Consider the following 8077-nt stretch of genomic DNA (forward strand, 5'->3'; position numbering starts at 1 on the left):
TTGTTTAGCCGAAATCCACTATTGTGTTAGTTGACATAGATCTTTAATAGCAGGTTGAAAGCGATTGTGACTTTACAAATGATAGCAACTGTGGTGGAGACAATGGTGTAGAATGCAGAGACGGTGAGACGAAAGAAGAGTTGCAGGTGGGCGACATATGATTTTGTTACAGGGAGACATTGTTACGAAGAGTCCTTAAATTGTTAAATTGCTTATATTCCCCATTGACACTAATTTACTGAACAGGGAGACAATGTTGCTGTTGATATGATGGATGTTTTAAGGACTCCTTCGCCAATAAGGGTAAGTGGGTTGTGTAAATGTAAATTTTAAACTTTATTAAAATTTCAATGTATGTATATTCATGGGCTGCCTGTATGAGGCCCCCTATAAAATAGGGTTTCAACTCGTGTACCCCTGTATTTTAAGGCTCTACCTATTTCCTCCTAGACAACATATATTCTTCCCATTTCCACCTACAGTCAAACCTCTATAAATTAATAAGGTTGGGACCATGAAATTTAATTAATTTATAAAGGTTTTAATTTATCGATAAATTAATAAAAAATTAATTTATGAAGAGATTTTCTCATTTTTATATTTAAAATTTTCTATTACAAAATAAGATACTTTTGTTATCATTCACATTTTTAAAGAATTTTCTTAATTTATAATCTTGGTTATCGTAATATGATGAATGTCAATTGTTTAATAGATTATCTAGGTAAAAATGAGAAATTTTAGAAGTTTAGAATTTAGAAAAAATTGTTACTACTATCCTTCATGGTAATGATCAAGTCGCAGAAGATATTGCGGTACCTTTAAAACCAATCACTAAATAAGCAATTATCGCAATGACTCTTCACAATTTATAGATGCGATTTGAAAATACAACAATGAAAAATATGCAAACAAAAATAGAATCATATTTCACTAGATTTTCTTATATATATATATATATCAGTTTATATGATTATTAATTTATGATATTGATGGGACTATATTTTTACATAAGATTTCTAAAAAAATTATTATCTTATTATTTTATTGAAATGTGTCATTTTTTATACCGGCCCAACTCGGGACCAGACGAATTTATTAATTTATAGCGTGTATTAATTTATGGAGGTTCTACTTTATATTAATTTATTTCTATCTAATTAACCAAAATTAATTAAGCTGTAATAAATCAACGTTTTGCGTTTTAACATTGATAATTCGCGATTACTGTACCGCGATTGGCTTAACCCGACCAAAAATATTAGACCCGAAAATTGTTTTCTTTACCCATAAAACCAAATCGATTTGGGGAAAAATCGAATGTGTTGTCTTCTTTTGAGCATGCTTATGACAACAACAATATAGCCGATTCGGATTTATGTTTTGGTTCATTATTGACAACACATGTTTTGCTTCTCTTTTCATTACGAACAACACAAACCCTCGACATTGTCTTAACATAACAATAGAAATACAGAAATCTCAAAGACATCATACAATATTTCCACACAAACATACGATTGAAGCTGCCACAACCACAAGTATGCAAACTGTCTTCATGTTCGACTTTTCCAAACTCTTCTTTGTATCTGTTAGCTCTTGCTGAATTATCTCATTCATCTCCTTGTTCATCTCTTGTTTCATCTCCTGCATCAACTTGTTTTGGACCTCGACATTGTCCACCACCATCTTTCTTAGAACATTGACATCTTCTAAGAGCTGCTTATGTTTGCTTTCAATCATTCTTATCTCCTCTAAAAGAGCATCATCAACCCAACGGAACATGTGTTTCTCCTTTTTAGCCTAACATCATGTCCGGATCGGAGAATCAATCATCAACCCATTGGCAAAATATTTGATAAATTCAACAAACCAACACATAAATCACATTACCTTCACGCCCTGCACGCATCTGTAGAATCTCCGATACGGATTCTCATCTGTTTTCGAAGTGAACATTGTTATTTCGTTACCACACCAACACCTACTCGGAACTCCCCTGTGAGTAGTTCCCGAAGTCAGATGAGACGAATTAGAAGAAGAAAANATCTCCTTGTTCATCTGTTGTTTCATCTCCTGCATCAACTTGTTTTGGACCTCGACATTGTCCACCACCATCTTTCTTAGAACATTGACATCTTCTAAGAGCTGCTTATGTTTGCTTTCAATCATTCTTATCTCCTCTAAAAGAGCATCATCAACCCAACGGAACATGTGTTTCTCCTTTTTAGCCTAACATCATGTCCGGATCGGAGAATCAATCATCAACCCATTGGCAAAATATTTGATAAATTCAACAAACCAACACATAAATCACATTACCTTCACGCCCTGCACGCATCTGTAGAATCTCCGATACGGATTCTCATCTGTTTTCGAAGAGAACATTGTTATTTCGTTACCACACCAGCACCTACTCGGAACTCCCCTGTGAGTAGTTCCCGAAGTCAGATGAGACGAATGAGAAGAAGAAAATTGGCTCATACTTCCAGTTAATTAGATAGAAATAAATTAATATAGGTGGAATTGGGAAGAATATATGTTGTCTAGGGGGAAATAGGTAGAGCCTTAAAGTACAGGGGTACACGAGTTGAAACCCTATTTTACAGGGGGCCACATACAGGCAGCCCTATATTCATCCATCTGGTTTAAATACTTACATATACAGATAGAGTCAAGTTGCATGGAGATGTTGTGTTCGGTTGACATTCCAATATATGACACTGAAAGCAAACCTATAATCACCGTAAGCAGAGAAACTATTAGAGTAAATTTTGTGTTCGTTGTGAAACCCCAAAAACATGGTACTAAATATAGTAGGATTTGTCGCAGGACTCTCATGGAGTCTCCTATTTAGCTGATTTAAAGTCTATCTATGATACAGAGATGAAAGACATCGGTGATAAAGATGAGGTAAAACAAGTATCAGAATGATTCAATTTCGTATTTAAGAGATGTTTGTTAGGAAGCTTAATGTAAATTATTTGGAGCATTTTTATTGTAGAAGAAAGCAAAGGAGGATGTATTTACTGCACAATCTACATTGGAAGATGGGCGTAAAAAAATGGATACCATCCTGGTGTCATTATTTGATCCTAACAATGAGACACCACAACCTGTGAAGAATCAACGTGACATGGTCAGTGAGTCGTCACCGAGTGTGTATAGTGAGGTAAATATGTTGATAAAGCAATACTTGTAGTAAAAGTTAATATTTGTAATTTTGTTTCCATGTCATTGAACACATGGATACGATTGGGTGGTCAGTGTCAAAGTAGAGAAGTCGCTGATCGAGAAACTTACGAAGAGAAGGTGATTAAGAGTTTTCCCCTTAATTTTTACTTTGTTGATAAATCTAATAAATTAGATCTCATGAATTTGATGACATGGATACTGATTTGTGGACAGGGTCAAGGTTTACCAGACGGTGAACAAGTTTTTTGTGGAGATAAGCTGGTAAGTATTTTGAACTACAATTTTATTTGTTTAGTTATCGTTATTGATGTCCACATGGATATCAGATTGGACTGAACATATAGATACATAATTTTTGACAGATAAAAGGTGCAGCCGCCGTTGAAGCAGATAGTGGTCAAGAAAAGGTGATTGGTAGTCCTATAAATCTTTTAAATTTGTTGTGTCAGCGTTATGGATTCACTTAATTATGTTTGTATTCATGGAGAAGGGACTTAGATGGCCATTTTATGCATGAAATTATTTGACGGAAAATATGGATACTAATTTGTGGCAGGAAAAAACAGCGTCAGTTTATGAACTAGAGATTGTTGAACTTCATTTCGGTATAGTTAGGCTAAATTTTACTGAACATATGGATACGTTTTTGTGGACAGGGACATGGGACACCAGACGGGGCACAAGATATTTTTGAGGAGAAGGTGTTTACCCTTCATCATGAATCTTATATTTTGGTTTATTTATTTTTATGTTACCTTATAATTGTGTTTTGTTAGACCCCGTTAAGTTATATATTTTCTCAACTATTAGGTCATCGAAGCCTCAGAGACTATAATTAGCCTATCCGCAGAGAATGTATGCGATAAGGTATACAATTCAGCATTGTGTCATAGCATTCAACTTTGTATACAATTGTATGGATATCATACTAAAAGCAATTTTACTGTCCACATGGATATGAAATCGTGTACATGTGAATCATGTATCAGACGTTGAAGGGGAGTATGTTGAAGATAAGGTGAATAAACTTTTTTCAATAATTTTTATTCGGTAGATTAATCATAATGTTTCAATACTTTATTGTTTAGCAAAGTCACTATTATGGTTGTTAATTGCAAAAAAACGCAAAACAATTAGGTGAGGGTAGCCTCGGAGACCATAATGAGCCTAGCGTTAGAAAAGCTAGACGATGAGGTAGATTATGTATGTTTATCGATGTACATGTGGATGTGCATGTGGATGAACTAATGTTGTTTGATATTGTTTGATTAGAGAGGAAATAAAGAGGAAGTTTCATTGACAATCCGTGAGGCAGTTAAGACTCGTCCAGCGATGAAGCGGAGGTATAATTTGTGGGCATATATCTTTGAATGCTTATAGTGAGCGGATGATGTATAGTAACATATGATATATAATCTTACAGGAAAGAGAAGTTGTTCCTGAAAATATTTTAGATGTAAGTGATTCTTCTCCGCCACAGGCGCGAAAGATTGCTATTTTAACCGAAGAGGAAGAAAATTTGTTGTTGAGTTATTGAAGAAGGCCCCTTACTCTCCTTCTAATGGGCATGATTTGTTACCTCCTCTGGACACAACTCTGTTTAAATGCTTTAAGAAAACGTTGAATGAAGCACCTAACACGTAATTCCTGGTTTTCATTATTTTTTTTTTGGTGTTCTAATAGATACTATTGTATGTCGTTTACTAATTAGACAATGCCTTGCAGTGAACATCTTACACGTTGCAGTCACCTCATTAACAACCAGTTTTTTGTGGAACTTGCCGAACCACAGAAATGGGTGTCTACATTGGTAATTCCTGCACTATTTTTTAGGATTAGTCTGTAAAATAACTGGATTCTGATTATTTACCTTTTTGTTCATTGTCTTAAACAGCATATTGAGGTCTTAGTGTCTTTCTTAAGACAAAGACATAGATATGTCCTCGAGAAGGAGCGTTCGACGTTTGCCTCACCTTGGCTTGGAACTACCTCTTGCAGAAGTACAAAAAAATTTCAGTTGCGAAGAACAAGGCGAGAGTGCAGTGGAAAGGCTTATTGGACCGGTATTTTCCCGGTAGTCCCTCAGACTGGTTTGAGAATATTGACACTATATATATGCCGATGATATAGAAAAACGAGCATTGGGTAGGACTCGCCATAAGCCTACCAAATTGGTGCATTTTCAATCCTTGATCCAAATGTGGAATTGTATGATATAAGAAAGGTGGAGCAGTTCGTCGCTCCTGTTGTAGAGATGCTACCGTTCATCATTCAAAAATTTTGCAAGCCACTCATGTCACAAAATCATGGAGTTGAAAAGTTCAAATGGGTTAGATATGAAGGCATTTATGTCAACCAGCGTTGCGGTGATTGTGGCCCGGTAGCAATGAAGTTTCTTGAGATTCTTGCGAATGACAATGGAGCGGAACAAATGGCGGCCATCACAGATGACATTGTGGATGAATTCAGGGCTCAATATGCAATGGACATCTACACTGAATTAGTTGCTCCTATCTATATATCACAGAACGAGTAAATGACAGTTGGTTTCGGTCTCGTCTGTGTAGTGTAGTTTACATAATGTGTAATGTGTCTTTAGCGAGAGTTAATTTGTGTGCTTTTATTTGTAGTATTTTAAATCAAAAATGTAAGCTTTTATTTTTAGATGTGTAACTTCTAACCTTTGATGTAGTTATTTATTTTTGTAAGATTAATCTTTCTTTTGATGCTTAAAATGGACAGCAAATGTAGAGTAGGTGGAAGTATCCACGTGGATACACGATGATTCATGGTTATTAGAGGGAGTGGATACACGCTGTTTCATAGTTATGCATAAAAATGGGTAACATGGTTGAGAAAGTGGATGGGTGTCTTCGTTGATTTAAGGGATTGGTATCCACATGAGTATCCACTTAAAAATGTTGAATAATTGCCTGTATTAACAATGTTTAATTCGTGGATAGGTATTCACGTGGATTCATCAACATGGTTAAAGATAACAACTTACCCACGAAATAAATACACTTTGGTATTAGACAACCTCCATATTAATAATTTGGTGTTGTTTATTCAGCAAGCTCTATCCAAATGGATGCTCAGTAATCCTTAGAAAGTATTATATTTGTAAGTTTTAATCGATGTATATTGTTAACTGTCGTCCAGTAGTATCCATAAGGCATAATGACATATGAAATAGAAATATAAATATATATCCATTAGGCAAAGTTAAATGGAAAATAGTAAAGGGAGTTTGAAATGTGAATATTACATTAGGTAAAAATAGAAATTGAAATAGGAGTTTGGGTGGTGCTACTAAGCGTTGAAACAAACTTAAAGTTTATACCAATCGATAGGAGGAGGAACCACACACTGATCTGCATCGCCCTGCGCAACCTCTCTCATCGCCTCAAGCCTCTTGTGCTCTGCCTCAATGTCGACAAATTGTCCTCCCAAAATTTGATTAAGTTGGGATAGTTGTGCATCGATTATTTCCACTTGATACAAGAGGGTAGTAGCCTCTTCCTTCTTCTGTTGATGATCTTTCATCATATGAAGAATGGCTGTGAAGCGGTCAGTTGTCTCTGCCTCAATCGTGATTCTCGTCTTCTCAAACGCTTCCTTCATGGCCTCCAGTGTTTCGTCATCCCAATCGTAATCGGATTTGCGTAAAGGACGTTTACCAGAACTCCCTCCGGCCATGTTTCTTTGCCCTATTGCTTCATATTCCCTCTCTGACATGTGTTTTGTTCGTTTTCGGGAACTATCTCCGGCCATAGATGCAATGATCGAAGAAGAAGATGAAATGATCGAAAAAGAGAAGAAGATGGAATAGATTGAGACGAGGTTTATTGGATATTTATAGGTCAAATGATCGAATAATAATATGAAGAGAAGACAATGATACATCGAAAGGGTACAATGATCGAATGGGTACAATGAATTTGGAGGTATCGAAAGGGTGTAATGAATTTGGATACATAATGAATCGTTACGATTCAATGTATATAGAGAAATCGAAAAACTGAAACAACAAAACCCATTACGTATATGCTTCGTGGATAGGAGTTTTTTCTTTCGTGATGTTTAAGATGGACATCACATTTAGAAGATGTGGATATAGGCTGTGTGGATAGAAGCAAACAGTTTGTTGCATGGTTACGAGAATAACTGTGAACAGATGTTAATGTGTGATTTTCAGGAATTTTTGGACAGCTATCTATGTTTTTTAAAGAAAATGTTTGTGGAAAGGGATATAGCCATAATGATTCCAGCAATAAGTTCTTAATTAGTATTTCATTTTAGAAAGTTGGCAATGAAACATTAGAAGCATTAGAAGGTGACACAATGGAAAGGACACTCATTTTCATTACCGCCACAAATGTTCGACGTTGTGGTTTTTTTAAGGGAACTGTTGTCAACATGTGTTTGGGTGGTGTGAGGGTCTTCTGCATCGTGGGCATCTAGGTCTACCCACTCTCGGCTGCCTTTGAGGTGGTGTAATTCTTGACAAGCGATGTGAATATCTTGGATTGGTAGATTTGCTTTAGTGGTGAAGGCATTAGCTAGGGCCCATTTCCCCCCCTATAGTATTGATAGAGCCAGAATTGTAACGCATACCCTCTGTTAAGCTCAGCCCAGAATGCGTAAGGGTTTTGTTTGGCAAGGCATTTGCGGAAAAAACCATTGTAGCTTGACTGTGGCATGGTCCAGAAGAGGAAATGTTCTGATTTGTCTAGACGAACTGTTGTCAGGGTTTCGGTTGATAGGACAGCATCCTTGCATTCAGGGCCAGCCTTTATCAAATTTTTCAAAGCGTCTACCCCATCTTGAGCAACAAAGCTGACAATTTTTGCCAGCAAATATGGAGGGATGTAAATCTCGG

The sequence above is a fragment of the Camelina sativa genome, chromosome 4, assembly GCF_000633955.1.
Source record: "Camelina sativa cultivar DH55 chromosome 4, Cs, whole genome shotgun sequence".
Lineage (NCBI taxonomy): Eukaryota > Viridiplantae > Streptophyta > Magnoliopsida > Brassicales > Brassicaceae > Camelina > Camelina sativa.